Source organism: Pollicipes pollicipes, unplaced genomic scaffold (genome assembly GCF_011947565.3).
Source record: "Pollicipes pollicipes isolate AB1234 unplaced genomic scaffold, Ppol_2.1 Scaffold_2555;HRSCAF=2994_pilon_pilon_pilon, whole genome shotgun sequence".
NCBI lineage: Eukaryota > Metazoa > Arthropoda > Thecostraca > Pollicipedomorpha > Pollicipedidae > Pollicipes > Pollicipes pollicipes.
In genome coordinates, this window is record NW_023596136.1 from 9,884,547 (window position 1) to 9,900,342 (window position 15,796).

The 15,796-nt window shown below is 61.3% G+C and overlaps 1 pseudogene; it reads left to right on the forward strand.

The window, feature by feature from the left end:
* Nucleotides 1-343, forward strand: part of LOC119108513 (protein unc-79 homolog) — a 51,750-nt pseudogene extending 51,407 nt beyond the window's left edge.
* The last annotated feature ends 15,453 nt before the right edge of the window (nt 344-15,796 follow it).

Genomic DNA, 15,796 nt, shown 5'->3' on the forward strand with positions numbered 1-15,796 from the left:
CGGCCCCGGCCTGAGCGCTCGGCTGACGGGAGCGCGTCGGCGTGTCTTCTGTTCACAGCTGCCGGGCCACCTGAGCGTGCGGCTCCAGAACTGCCAGTCGCAGCCGGCCGGTCAGGGCTGTCACCCGCAGGGCTGCCAGTCGCACCCGACCGGCGCCGGCGGGTGTGCGGCACAGCCAGGCGGTGCCGGCGCCGGTGCCGCCGCCCAGCGGCCCGGCGGCGCCGCCCAGCCGGCCGGACACAGCTGCCAACAGCTGCTGCTCAGCTGGATCCAGCGGCTGCAGTTCAAGATGGGGCAGATCGAGTTGCAGAGCTCGGCGGCCGCGCAGTTCTACACTGTCTGAGGCAGCTCGGTTCCAACACGGTGTGAGGCCACACGGATTGGCACTGTGTGCGGTTCGCCGCAGATCTACTCGGTTTGACTACGCCCGGTACTCCGTATTGAGATCGTGCAGTTGTACTTGGTCTGAAGGTCAGGTCTCAGGCGGTCTCAGCCGGTTGGGGGGTCGCAGAGTCCGCCGCACCAGACGCACGGGATGGTGGCGTCGAGCGTCATCCGTCGATGTGATGTCCCTGCCTGTGGCACCCCCGTGTGAGCGGCGAGCACCACCCGTCGATGTGATGTCCCCGCCAACATCCCCCGTGTGAGCGGCGAGCACCACCCGTCGATGTGATGTCCCCGCCAACATCCCCCGTGTGAGTGGCGAGTACCACCCGTCGATGTGATGTCCCTGCCAACATCCCCCGTGTGAGCGGCGAGCACCTTCCGTTGATGTGATGTCCCCGCCAACATCCCCCGTGTGAGCGGCGAGCACCACCCGTCGATGTGATGTCCCCGCCAACATCCCCCGTGTGAGTGGCGAGCACCACCCGTCGATGTGATGTCCCTGCCAACATCCCCCGTGTGGGCGGCGAGCACCTTCCGTTGATGCGATGTCCCCTCCAGCATCTCCCGTGTAAGCGGCGGGCGCAAACGTCGATGTGATGTCCCCGCCTGTGGCACCTCCGTGTGAGCGGCGAGCACCTCCCGTCGATGTGATGTCCCCACCAGCATCCCCCGTGTGAGCGGCGAGCGCTACCCCTCGATATGATGTCCCCGCCAGCCCCCCCCCCCCCCCCCCCCCCCGTCACGCCACCAGTCGAGTGTGCACCTGCCGACGAGTCAGGGCCGTCTCAAGGTCTGTAACGGTCGCGCGGCGGTGAGCGTGACTCGGTTGTGTGGCGACGCTCGCGGCTTCAGCGGGACTGAGCGAACCGCAACAATCTTCGGAGCTTCGCGTTTGTTGTCGCTACGAAAGTGACTGTAAAGATAGCGATAGTCCCAGGCAGAGTATAGCAGTGGCTCTCCCGACGCGTCACGTACGTACTTCTGTGGTTTATACGAGCCCGTAGGAGCTTGCCAGAAACTAACGGCGCGCACTTGTCATTGACATCGCACGGGACACGTGTGCCTCGCCACATGCGTCAAAGCATATTTGCGACATGACTGCCAGAGGATAGTGCCCAAATTGTCTTACGGAGCGCGCAGCCGATTAACAACGCCGCCCGTACCGCCAAACAATCTGTACATGTTACGTGTTAGGTATGTTACACATTCTGCCGCGTACTGTGGTTGTTGTAAGTGAGCTGCTATTGCTATCGTTGCGCGCATCTAGACGGCTCTATGAATGCACAGAAAACACCAGTACTATTTTGCGTCGTTTCCGTACTTCCCCTAGACTGTTATATGTGTTTACCCCTGTATTACGTGGTATGCCTAGTCTCCACATTTTCGCGTGGTGTTGGTCTACGACGCCTCCGTTAAGCGGCTCCGTCTCCCTGTTGGTGGCGCCTCGTCTGCGGGCGGGACTCTGTGCCATTCATTACCAGTGATTGGCAGCATTTGCTGTGCAGTCTGTGTATGTGTAGCCTAGTGCTTGCCCCGGTCCGGGACTGATGACTTAACTGTACCTGCTCTAGTCACTGCTAGTCAATACATGTATTGTACACGTCTGTCTGCGATGTATTCGTACCTGATGAACCTGATGAGTAGACAGGTGCTTTGATGTCAATGATCGAGATGGCGGCAACGCGAATCCGAAAAACGACCATGCATTTGTCTGGCGCAGGTGCAGGGTAGAGTCCCCGCCGGCCCCTCGCAGCATGCGCTTATCGGGCCACTAATAGGGGCTTGCTCAGCGATTTCACACCCTACCAAAGCAGAACACGAGCGGCGATGACTGCCTGAGCTCGAGTCGCCATATTTTTACCAGGGACGATATAAGACTGTACCGGCCGCGTGAAGTTCGTCCACTATGGGCGACCCTCGTTCGGTCAATGTCGAACTAGTACGGTGTTAGCTGAGTGAGGGCTGCACGTGTTAGGCCGCGTTGGCCGCCGTAGGCCAACATTACGGGCAGCGTATCAACCGTGAACAACATCGTGTGACCTAATGTGCCTTTACTGCCAGCGGACTTGCGGCCCCAACCTGCCTCGTGGCTGCTTGAGTGGCATAGCGTTGAGACAAGCTGGTCACTTGACCCTTGGTCGCCATCTAGAAGAGCCGTGGCTTAGCCCTGGAGGATATTACAAATCCCTCCCAGTCCTCAGGGTTCCGTCAACGTTATCGCATGTTGTGAATGACCCCTCACAACTTTAAACCTGTTCGGGACGTAATGTCGACTGGAGACTGGCGGAGCCTGTCCGGAGAGTGGGACGGAGCGGAACCCGCCTCGATCCGAACCGGCAACTGACGGCTGGGCCCTGGCGGTCGCCATCGCGAAGCATGTCGAAATAGTGGCAGTTCGGATGATTAAGTATTAAGTAAATAATGGGCATGGTATCCTATATATGTCCTATGAGAGCCGCATTTGTCTCATATGCAACAGGACTGAGCCAGCATTCATCGTTGAGTGTTCACTTGCGATGAACCGTTGGTATCCAGGGCAGTAGAGCACTTTGTATCCATCCGTGGTTGGTATGGTACGTGTTGCATTGGTACCCACGATATCCGGAGGTGTTTACCGCGGTCTTTACAGGACTGTAGCAGTGCGTGTGATTAGTTTTTCATGACGTAGACCATTTTAATGACATCAGCGCAGTCTTCTTGCGTTGTGTCCATTTGGTAATGATAAATAGCATATTGGACCTCATTCATGTGCCTTATTATACCAAAGCCTTTCTTTCATACATGCTATGCTGCCAGCATGGAAGGCTTTTAGCTGGTTAACTACAGCAACATCATTTATTTGTTACAGTTCTAAAGATATGCTACTTGCTACCATGATGACTTACTGCACCAACACTTACGGGATGATGCATGAGGAGCAGGATCAGATGTGTTTATTTGGAAGCCAGTTGTCAACCCAGATGTTAAGAATATATAGGTAACATAAAAATTTCATGATTGTCAATACATGTTGCATAGACAATGACAACTAATATGATCCTGGCATTGATTCTGCATAAAACATATGATTAGACATGATGCCAAAACATGCCCTGAAATTCATTCAGCCACCATGAAAAGTTATTTGTGAAGAACAAACACTCTTGTTGTCTTTTGAGTGGACAATCAATATAATTACAACTAGTTATCCTATGCTCAAAACTTGTTAACCAATCAAAGAAAACTCCTTGCTGCACAGCATATTCCTATAGTCCTATGCACCCCAAATCTATATAATTTTGATCCTGTAAAATGGTTTACTTAGCTCAAGTGGGTACCACCAGCTTAAGTTGGCACTGGTATTTATTTGAAAATTTTACCAGCAACTCACCAATGCTGTTCTTGGTTTGAATTTTTGGCACATTGGGTGTCTTCTCACTTGTTTTGTCATTTAAACTGTGCCAGTGCACATTTTTGTACTGTGTTCCTTGGTGTACACATCTTTGTATGTGGAATTTGCTATCGCCTTGCTTTATATTGTATGTCTTCCCATGCAAATCTTTGTATATGCAGATTTTTGTAACTGAAAGACTTAGTGCACAAATCTTGGTAACACAGAACTTTTATTCACAAATTATAATTGTAGAAGTCACAAATGGAACAAAGCTAAAGAAAGAGATTTTGACATAATTGCCAATTGTGCAAAGTTATAAGTGCCATTTTACCTAATGGTGCTTCAACATCTTCTGTGGATTACAGATGATGCTAGTTTTTCAAACGGTTTACACATATTCTCACCTCAAGTAGTGTCAATCATTTATCTGTGGACTTCCACAGTGCATTGCATTTACACCCAGCTGCTAGCCAGCGGCTCTCCATGGATCGGGAGGAGTCTGTCTCCTCCCTGGGAAGCATCAACCTGGATGCCAAGCCCAAGAAGAGCATCCTGAAGCGGAGCGAGCCGGACGCCATCGAGTCGGGCGACGGTGGCGGCGGAGCAGGCGGCGGTGGCCGGCGCCACGTGCCCTTCAGCCACATCCTGCCTGAGCTGTCGCGGCTGGAGGAGGAGGACGACCGTCTGGGCAGCGCCGCCGTCGCCGCCGCTGGCTACGACCTGCAGAGTGTCAGCAGCGCGGCCAGCCTCAGCCCACTCAGTTCTGACGACCAGCTGGGCGGTGAGCCGCCGCCGCGCCGCTCCGACAGCCCGCCGCCGTTCGAGGAGGACGCCCTGCTCAGGGGGCCGCTCCGGCGCAGGAAGCGCGGAGGTCCGCATGAAGGGCCGCCAGCGCCGGCCGTCCGGCTCGCCGCCGCTGTCGGCGCTGCTCGCCTCGCTGGGCGCGCTGCCGGCGGCGCGGCCGGCGCCGGCCGAGTGGCGCCCTCCCAGCGAGAGTCCGCCACGCCGCGTTCGGTACAGCCCGAGTCCGCCGCGCCGGAGCCGCAGCCCTGCGCGCCGCATTCGCAGCCACCGCAGCCGCAGCCCGGCGCGCCGCAATCGCAGCCACCGCAGTCGCAGTCGCAGTCCGGCGCGCCGCAGTCCAGCCCGCCGGAGCCGCAGTCCGCCGCGGCGCAGTCGCAGTCCGCTGCGGCTCAGTCCGGGCGCGTTCCGCGGCCTCAGTCCGCGCTACCGGCGACCCAGCCCGGGCAGCCGCCGCCACTGGAGCCGCAGTCCGTCGCCGAGGCGACTCCGCAGTCGCAGCCGCTCGCCGCCCTGGGGCAGGAGGTGGGTCGGCTGACGCCAGCTGAGAGGCGCGCTCCGTCGGTCCCATCTGCTACTCAGTTGGGGCCCGGCGTTGTACACCCATTGGCCGAGGATGAATTGAGATGAACTTTGCTTTTTCTCTTATGTCGTGCGAAATGGCAGTAGTTTCCATATCACTGCCCCGTTTTGCTATGCATATGATGTGCTGGTTGCTTGCAGTAAGCACCATCGGGATGAGACCCGGGCCTTTTATCCACTGTGTGTTGTGTCCGAGGCAGCACCCCTTCAATGCGATATGAAGACCTGGATGTCTTGTTGGTACCTTGTAATCAAAACCAACTCAATGAGGTCATAACCGCGGCGTTTGCTTCGTCGTCGCGCCGTCTGCTCCCAGCCTGCACCTCCGGCCCATACGTCAGTGTGTTGTATCTGATGGGCCTGACCCGCTGATGCGCCCCGTCCTGCCGGTGACGCTGACGCTGCTGGGCCGCAGCCTGGAGCGAAGTCTGCTGATGTCCCGCCAGCTGCCGCCGGTCGGGTACCCGGGCGGCGTGGCGGCCGGCTACGCGCCGCCGCCGTACGGGGCGCCGCCGCCGCCGCCGCCGGCCGCCGGCTACCTGCCGGCCATGCCGTACGCCAACCCGCCCTGCCCCGGGCCGCCGCTGCACACGCAGATGGCGCCGGTACGTCGTTCGTTGGCTGCCCGCCGCCGTGGGGCGGCGGTCAGCGGCCAGCGGGAGCAGCCGCGGTGCCCGCGCTCAGTCCGTGTCGCTGTATCGGGGAAGGCGGTATTCGGTGTGGGAAGGTGTGGCTCAGGAGCCTGAGTCGGCGTCTTATGATGTCTTCGGTGTCCCGTTGCTCGCTAACTGCGATATGCCGTATTCGGAGACTTGTGCCTGACTCGTGGCGCATCTTTTAGAGCGTGTCAGGATAGCAGCGCCCCGTCTCGCGCGCGTCACGCTGCCGGCGGACGGCGGCTGGCCGTCACTCGAGACTGGTCTGGCGTGTCCGTACTGATCCTGCTGGACGGTGCTCGCAGGGCATGAACCCGGCGTACGCGCAGCCCATGTACGCGCCGCCTGCCGCGCCCGCGTACCTGCCGCCGGCTCCGCAACCGCAGCCGCCGCCGGCGCCCAGTCTCAGGTGGGTGTTCCAGTCCTCCGCGGCCAGGTGGGGCCTTCGGGCTGCGACGATGGAGCGCGCCAGGAGAGTTCTCTGGCAACTGCACAGCCTGTGGTTCGTGCTGCTTTGCTTTGCTGTTGTTCCAGCCGAGAGACTCGCTAAGAACTCGTAGTTCCGTTGATGCTCTTGGGACTGGCCTCCATTGGTAAGCGTTGTTTGAGCTCTGAGTGACGACCTGCTCGGCCGTGTACCGTCCAGCGTGCCGGTGTCGGCGTGTGACGGGCCGCGCGCTGCCGCCGTGCGCCGCAGTGTACCGCCGGCGTCCTCGGGCGTGGTGGAGCGGATAGATTCGGACACGTTCCTGCGCGAGGTGGAGAAGCGGCGAGAGCGGCGCGGACACGTGAAGAAGCCCGAGCGCGAGCTGAGGACGGTCGACACGAGCGCCACCAACACCACCGTCTCTCCGGACCTGCGCGACTTCGAGACCACCACCAAGGGTCAGAGACAGGCTCGGGCGTGTCTTTACGCGGGGTCGGCAATGGTGACGACTGCGCTCGGCTCCCTGCACGGTGGGCCGATGCTATCGCGTACGTGGTTATAGGTTATAGATATCCTTGTTTATATATATATATATATATATATATATATATATATATATGTGTGTGTATATATATGTATATATATCCTTATCTTAGATATCCTTGGTTGTAGGTGAAAAACGGTTTTCGCCCTGTGGTTTCTTTGGTAGTCTAGTTGGCAATCGCAGTGACGTGTGCCCTTTCAGAACTCAACAGAAAGAACTTGAAACAGCTGGAAGAAATTAAAAAAGTAAAACCCTGGATGACAGAAGAACTGCTGGCGCTTCGTATAGAAATGGATGAACACAAGAGCAAGGTTGGGACCAACAACCAATATTTCAAGGTACGCCAGGAGCGGACTGTTCGCCGTTGGTTTCGGGTAGCAGCTTCAGTACATCTGCGTTGCCGTGGGCTTGCGTGACTAGAAGCTACGCGGGGTGCTGCGAACCCAGACTGCCACGAGCAAGCGCTTCCCGTAATACGAGATCGAGGACAGATGGCTACCCGAGCCGGTGTGATCTTCTGTGCATTGTTAGCCAGTTGCGATGATAGTGTTTATACAGTTGACCTCGAATCATAGACATTATGCAGGCACCCTTGCATGCGTACATTATTTCCTTTGCATGTTGGACATGATTGGCCTGGTACTGCAGGGATCGGCTTGATCTACCGCCATTGTTTATTTTTTGTTACGGACGGAATCGGTAACTTAAATGTTGGCGAGGCAGCACGAAAAGCGTGACTGATAGCCAGGGCATTGCGTGAGTGCTGTGCGCACGGCCGATGATAATATCGACGGCTCAGTCCCCGGGGTATCCGCAGCGTAGCACCAATGAGTATCGTTTTTTCTCAACCCAAATAATCGAGCCCGGACATAAAATGGTGACGCCTCTGCACAGAGTGCAGCACGCCTCTGCACGGGGTGCAGCACTCGCCGCCAGTTGAGATGTGCTAGCCCAGATATGTCAGTTTTATTGCTTCCCTGAATGTGCCTCTGCTTGCGTTGTGTAGGTCCATGAAAAATGCAAACTACGAACAAACCAATAACATACATAATCTAGCGTCGGTGATTTGATTTGGCAATGCACTGGTATTAACGGCCACATTTATTTGTGCAATGGCAGGCGGCTTTTGTCATCTGCCTCTTCCCTCAGACGATGGCTCGGAAGTGGAACAGCCTAGTGGTCGAGTCGAAGAAAAAACTGGACCTGGCAGCGAAAGCAGCGCTGGGCAGCAACGGTGAGCGTCTGGCCGCCCCAATGGGAGGCGCGCCAGAGTGAGGCAGCGATGTTGGACATCGTGCGAAGCAGCGGTCTCTCGGATGGCGCCAGCCGTTCGTCACGTGCTGGTCATCAGCTAGTCATGGCACGCCGTCACCGATCCCCGGGGGCACCGCTCCGTCTCGCCGTGCATGCGGCCCGATCCCCGGGGGCACCGCTCCGTCTCGTCGTGCAGACGGCTATATAGGACCGCCCTGATTAGATGTTCATTTGACATTCCAGCTAACTCGCAGCGACTGGGAGAGTCCGCCTGTCTTCTGACGTAAAGTTGGGGCGAGCCACACCGCGCTGTTGTTTGCTTGCATGACCTGCATTAACTCAAGTACTTGACATGCTTTACGTCGTCTGCTAGGCTGTGACGAATGTGGTGCTCGCAAGGCTCCACTGCAAAGTGACCACTGACATGAGAAAGTAATGCCTTCTCTTAGATTGGGCCCAGACTATGTATATGAGGTCACATGACGCTCTCAGTTGATGCGTTGCTGTCGAATATCAAACTTCAAGAACCGTTGTGCAAGGAGCAGCATGGATGGGCCGTGTTGTCCTGGGGCTGGCCGCGGCCGGTGTGAGCTCGGTTCGGTGCTGCGGTCGTGCGTCACCGCCGCAGTCCGGCTGCAGCGGCCTGACCGGAGTGTTGTCCTGGGGCTGGCCGCGGCCGGTGTGGGCTCGGTTCGGTGCTGCGGTCGTGAGTCACCGCCGCAGTCCGGCGGCGCGGAGCAGCGGCCTGACCGGAGTGTTGTCCTGGGGCTGGCCGCGGCCGGTGTGGGCTCGGTTCGGTGCTGCGGTCGTGCGTCACCGCCGCAGTCCGGCTGCGCGGAACAGCGGCCTGACCGGAGCCCGTTCCAGACGGACCAGTGCCGCTGTCGGGCACGACGATAGCGCGGCTGGCGTCCCAGCGTCAGGAGTACGTGGCCAAGCGGGACAGCCTGGCTGGCGAGCTGCATCAGCTGAAGCTGGAGCAGAAGCTGCTCGACAAGGCTGACGTCATCTGGAAGAAGGGCCAGCCGGTCACCAACAAAAAGCTGCACGACAATCTGAAGAGACAGGTGCGCCGAAACCCGACAGTTTCTGTCGCGGGGCCTGCTTATGCCGTGGTCGAACAAGCCTAAAGTTGCATGTTAACAACCAGTTAAGATTTGAGACGTCCTCGGTCAACGACTTTATTAAAACTTGACTTTGAAGCTGATGCTTTTTTGACGTAAGAAGAAGATATAGTTTGAAGAAGTCAAGTAATACCGTCAAACGCGTCAGCCTAGAATGTAACCAAACCTGCGCACTTCTGCTGAGCGTGTGTCCCGATGTTGTTGCTGAGCTGTGAGAGTTGCCTGCTGACGACGCCGCCGGCGTGCTCCGGCGCAGGGTGAGCTGCTGAAGGAGCTGGAGTCGGTGACGGCCGTAGTGGGGCAGCTGAACCAGCTGCTAGAGCCGGCCGAGGCGGGCGGCTCGGCGGCTGCCCTCAACGGCGTCGGCAGCGCTCTTGTGCGGGCCGCTGGTGGAGCTGAGACGGCAGACGATGCCGACGCCAAACCTCAGGTAGTGTCCAGGGAGCAGGACGGCCGATGGTCAGCGTTGGCGCCGCCGCCGTAGGGTAGTGTCCCAGGGAGCAGGACGGCCGATGGCCAGCGTCGGCACCGCCGCCGGTAGGTAGTGTCCAAGGGGCAGGACGGCCGATGGTCAGCGTCGGCAACCGCCGCCGGTAGGTAGTGTCCAGGGAGCAGGACGGCCGATGGTCAGCGTCGGCGCCGCCGCCGGTAGGTAGTGTTCAGGGGGGCAGGACGGCCGATGGTCAGCGTCGGCGCCGCCGCCGGTAGGTAGTGTTCAGGGGGCAGGACGGCCGATGGTCAGCGTCGGCGCCGCCGCCGGTAGGTAGTGTTCAGGGGGCAGGACGGCCGATGGCCAGCGTCGGCGCCGCCGCCGGTAGGTAGTGTCCAAGGGGCAGGACGGCCGATGGTCAGCGTCGGCGCCGCCGCCGGTAGGTAGTGTTCAGGGGGCAGGACGGCCGATGGTCAGCGTCGGCGCCGCCGCCGGTAGGTAGTGTTCAGGGAGCAGGACGGCCGATGGTCAGCGTCGGCACCGCCGCCGGTCCCGGCCCGGCATGCCGCTCGTCACCCTGAGGTGTGGTGACGTGCCCTCTGCTGGTGAGGTGGCTCGAAGCGTGGCAGTCGTGTTATCTCTACCCGATCCCTGTGAACAGGTGGCGACCTCGGCTCGCAACCCTGAATAAGCGAAAGTGATGCCCGGACCTCCGATTGCGCGCTGCTGTTTGCACATGGACGTGACAGCCCCGCCACCGAGCCGCCCGACACCCAGACATCGCGGCGGGTGCCGCACCGTGCCGTCAGTCCCCCAGCCCGCCGACCGACCGAGCTGGGCGCCTCCGCAGGTGCGCTTCCTGCTGCTGGGCGACGAGACCCTGGCCGCCGTGCAGGTGTACGTGCGCGAGCAGGAGACGCGCGCCGCGTTCGGCACCACGCTGCCGGCCGGCCAGATCCGTCTGTCGTCGCGCGCCGGCGCCGCCCTCTCCGACGTGGAGTTCCGGCTGTGGGTGCGCTCCACCGTGCGCCAGTCGGCCGCCGAGACGCTGGTGCTGCTGGTGAGCGCCGCGCTGTCTGGACGACGAGCCGTGGTCGGCGGCGGGCGGCGGCCGCGCCGCTGCTGCCGCTGCTGCGGGACCTGCGCGCCGACGGTCTGACACGCGCCGTCGTCGTCGGGGTGCCGGCGCTGAGGGGGCGCCGGCGAGCGGGCGGCGCTGTTCAACCGCGCGCTGCAGCAGCAGGTGGAGTCGGCCGGGCCCACGCGCCGCATGTCACCTACACGCCGGTCAAGGCCGGCCCGCAGGACGGCTTCGGCCAGCAGACGGAGGGCGGACTCACGCTCGACCTGTACCGCACGCTGCTGCAGACTATCCACCGCTGTCAGCAGCAGCCGGTGAGTACGCGGGTGGGGCGGGGCTGTGGTCGGACTCACGCTCGACCTGTACCGCACGCTGCTGCAGACTATCCACCGCTGTCAGCAGCAGCCGGTGAGTACACGGCTGGGGCGGGGCTGTGGCCGGACTCACGCTCGACCTGTACCGCGCGCTGCTGCAGACTGTCCACCGCTGTCAGCAGCAGCCGGTGAAGTACGCGGGTGGGGCGGGGCTGTGGCTGGACTCACGCTCGACCTGTACCGCACGCTGCTGCAGACTATCCACCGCTGTCAGCAGCAGCCGGTGAGTACACGGCTGGGGCGGGGCTGTGGCTGGACTCACGCTCGACCTGTACCGCACGCTGCTGCAGACTATTCACCGCTGTCAGCAGCAGCCGGTGAGTACGCGGGTGGGGCGGGCTGTGGTCGGACTCACGCTCGACCTGTAGCCGCACGCTGCTGCAGACTATCCACCGCTGTCAGCAGCAGCCGGTGAGTACACGGCTGGGGCGGGGCTGTGGCCGGACTCACGCTCGACCTGTACCGCACGCTGCTGCAGACTATCCACCGCTGTCAGCAGCAGCCGGTGAGTACACGGCTGGGGCGGGGCTGTGGTCCGGACTCACGCTCGACCCGTACCGCACGCTGCTGTAGACTATCCACCGCTGTCAGCAGCAGCCGGTGAGTACACGGCTGGGGCGGGACTGGGGCCGGACTCACGCTCGACCTGTACCGCACGCTGCTGCAGACTATCCACCGCTGTCAGCAGCAGCCGGTGAGTACGCGGCTGGGGCGGGACTGGGGCCGGACTCACGCTCGACCTGTACCGCACGCTGCTGCAGACTATTCACCGCTGTCAGCAGCAGCCGGTGAGTACGCGGCTGGGGCGGGACTGGGGCCGGACGGGGCACAGGCGGCCGCCGACGCGCGATATCCGGGCTTGGTCATGTCTTCTGAGGGAGGCATTGACGGATTTTGTGATTTCGACTCAGGCAGGTGGCTTACGCTTTGGTGGTAGAATAAGGCATTGCGGCGCCAAAGAGAACTAGTAAAGGCACTTCATGTCTGTTCTAGTTGTGCCTGGTAAGTACAGATTGTAACTGGTAGACACTGCAGTTAAGTCGACCATTGGTGTAGGCTGGACTGTGCGCGATCACCGCTGGTGGTGTGCGCACATCTGCGGGCGTCAGACAGTGCGAGCGACCAGTCGGTGACGGTGTGCGTGTGCGCGCGCAGTCGGCGACCGGTCTGGAGTCGACGGCCGCGGAGCCGGCGCGCCAGCTGCAGTCGATGGAGGAGGCGGCGGACTCGGTGCAGACGCTGCTGGACGGCCTGCGCGGCCGGCTGGCCGGCGACGAGGCCGCCGAGCTGGGCGCCGTGGCCGGGCTGCTCGACCGGCTGCGCAGCGAGCGCAGCGTCGATCAGCTGCTCAAGCAGCAGCAGCAGCTGGTGAGTGAGCCGGGCCGGGGTATCGGCGATCAGCTGCCCAAGCAGCATTGTCGGGTGTTGAGCGCCCCGCACCGGCAGCTGCGTGACCAGCTGCCCGGGCGGCAGCAGCAGCAGCAGCAGCACCTGGGTCTGGAGGCACGAGCAGTGGTGCCGATCTCCAGCACGATGGTGTGGTAGTCTGAGTGTCTGCGCTGCGGCGGGCTCTGCGTGATCGCCGCTGCCGTGTCGTGAGCTGCTGCCCGGTGACAGCCCACCCAGGAATGCGCTGGTGGGCACGTGTCGCCTTCAGCTGGGATGTGGGCTGGCGCGTCTGCCCCGTGCAGCGGCCGGTTACGGCATGACCCGCCAACCCTCGCCGTGACCGCAGTTTGCCGTGCTTCTTCGCACGTACCTGAGTGCTGGGATGGTGGCGTGGCGTCCAGACGCGCGCTGTTGTAACCCCGGCCGTGTGTTTGCGCTGGGCTGCAGAACCCGGACGCCGAGGACCCGGCCGTCTTCTTCCGGGACCCTGCCGACCACATCTGCCTGCACTGTCAGCAGATCTTTCTCAACGCCAAATCTTACCTGCAGCACCTCCAGTCGGCCGAGCACCTAAAAAAATACGCGGCAAGTATCGGATTTGTGATGGGCCGGCTTGTCGGCGCCGGCGCGCGGGCCCAGCCCGCCGCGGCCGTCTGACAGCCGAGTGCCTTCAGCGGGCGCCGTGTGACGGCTGTGGTTGCCGGGCAGAAGCGAGATATCTCTGTCCTGGAACACTGTGTACTCAGCGCACCGCGATTTAGGTTTATTGAGTTGGGTGACCGCTCTTGCGGGCACGCTCGCACGATGTTTTTTCTCAGTCTGTTTTTTTCATACATGGTATTTGTCCTACCTGTCCAGGCCATGCCGTGATGGTCTAAGATTTTTGGTATGGGCTTTTCTTTGATATGGACAGTGGTCCTAGTAGAGGATGTTCTATTTGCCCAGAGAGTGCACGTCCTGGAGCCTTGCCTTTCCTGACGTGAAGAATGCTGCCAGTGGGTTATTGTGTGTCGCCTGTCTGTTGCCAACCCGTGCCGTCGTCGACCGACAGAAATCACAGGACGGCGGGGCGGCAGCACCGTGGCGTAAGGCCATTCCTCCGGTGGAGAAGAAGGCCAGAGACGCCGAGTCGAAGCCCATCAAAGGTCAGTAGTGCTGCTCCGACGAGCAGGCGGACGACGAGACGGTGCGGGCGGGTCGCGTGCAGTGTTCAGGCGACGCCGCCAGGTGTTGAGGTCAGCCCAGAGTGTCAGCTGTGCTCGGGGCCCGTGGTAGGCCTCGTGTCGGACGCTGGCGTCGGGGGTGAGTGTCTTTGCGGTATGGTGCGACTCCGGTCCAGGCCGTGCGCCTGTCGATGTCGGCCGCGTCTCTCGAGCGCGCTGACCGCCGTCCGCCGTCTGTCGCAGGGCTGGACATGTTCATCCGCGTTGACTGCTGGTACTGCAAGGTGTGCAACATGTTCGTGGGTGACCTGCGCTGTGCCTCGTCCCACCTCAAGTCTCGCCGGCACAACAGCAACTACGACGTGCGTGGGACGCGCCGCGGCCGGCTCGCAGTTGCCGCACAGATGTCGTGCCATCACGACCTCGCGCCTCGCTGATGTTTCATTAGCTTCGCGTATTTGTTGATGTGGGAGGAATCGCATGCTGGTGTGTCTGAAAAGTCCTTGGATTTTGGCCGGTCTTATTGTCATGATGCATGCGTTACCGAATATTTGGTACACAGTTAATGTTTGTGGTGTTATTTTGACATGCGGCCACCAGCTCTCTGCGTGGTATCCATTGATAACGTTGCGTACAAGAATCTGATGCATGCAGTACATGCAGTATATGTTGTTTTGCACACGATTCATCTTACCTTGGACGTTTTTCAGCATTGTAGAATCCACTGATAAGTCGCTGGAACTTGGAGAATGTTTCAACTGTTCGTAGTCAGCGATTTTTGACAAGCCTCCCCAGGAATCACGGAAAGGGCAAAGCCGTGGCGTATGTGCGCCACCACGACGAAAGTCGTATCCGGCGCCGGGCAGACTCTGCCAGGTGTGTCCGTTCTAGTTCACGCTTTACTGGTAGTGCCGATGATACCGTGGTACCTCCCGCCACGGACCGCCGGCCCGCCGCGCCCGTCTGACATGCCTTGTCGGGCCACAGGAATACCTGGAGAATAACCCGGCCTACCACGCGGTGGTGAGCGAGAGCCGCAGTCGGCTGCTGCTTGACTGCGCCATGCGCGAGCAAGAGCGCACGCGCCGCCGCCGTCGCGAGGAGATGGAGAAGCGTGGCGACCGGCTCAACGAGGAGATGAGGCAGCGGCGCCAGAGTGAGGGCGCCGTGCAGGACGTGACTGATGACGCGGGCGGCGCGGCGGCGGCGGCGGTGGCCGGAGGCGCCAGCGTCACCACCCCGCCGGGCGCCGCCGCCGCCAAGAAGGCCGGCATCAGGCTCAACCTGCTGGCTGTCGCCGACCAAGCCGGTCGACGAGCTGGACCAGCTGAAGCGGAAGGTGCAGGCCAACATCGCTGAGCAAGAGGCGAAGCGAAGCCGCGCCGACAGCGAGGGGGAGAAGCCGCCGCTGGCCGGGGCCGGGGCCGGGGAAGGCGCGGCCCGGACCGGGAAGGAGCCACTCGAGAAGAAGGCCGAGATTGCTGTGAAGGTGGAGGTGAAGCGTGAGGAGGGGGTGAACCGGGACACGTGCACCACCGATCCAGCCCCCTCCGCGGCTGCCACCGCTGCCAAAGTGACGATGTCCCTCCCTGCGAAAGGCGCGCAGAAGGTACAAGCGACTGCCGGTGCCGTCCGGAAAAAGGCTGGCGCCCATGATTGGCAAGCTGCCGAAGCTGAGGGCAAAGAAGACAGAAGCGTCCAAATCTTGCCCGGTCGAAGAAGCCGGCCAGGCCTCGGGCGGCCAGGATGCGGGAGAGACGAGTGAAGAGACGGCGCGGCTGGTGCAGCACCGGGAGCAGCAGCAGCGGCGGCAGACCGAGCCAGCCGCGGCGCTGGCCGATGTGCCGCTGCCGCCGCCGGCCGTGCCGGCTGCAGCCCCAGCTCCGGAGCTGGCGCCGGCGCCGGCGCCAGCTTCGGCTGGTCCGGCGCCGGCGCGGCCGCCGCCGATGGTCGGCGCGCCCGACACGGAGGCCATCAGCGACGACGACGAGGACGACGCCGGCGACCTGCTGGACATCGACCTACCGGACGCCGACGTGCAGACGGACGCCGCCGAGCTGCTGATGCTGGGCATCTGCCAGGAGGACGTGGCCGTGCAGCAGCTTCCGGCCACCCGGCCACCGCCCTAGTCCAGGTGAGCACGGCCGAGAACGAGGGCCGGCTTGGCTGCTGGCCTAGTCCAGGTGAGCGCCGTTAAGGCAGCCTCCGCAG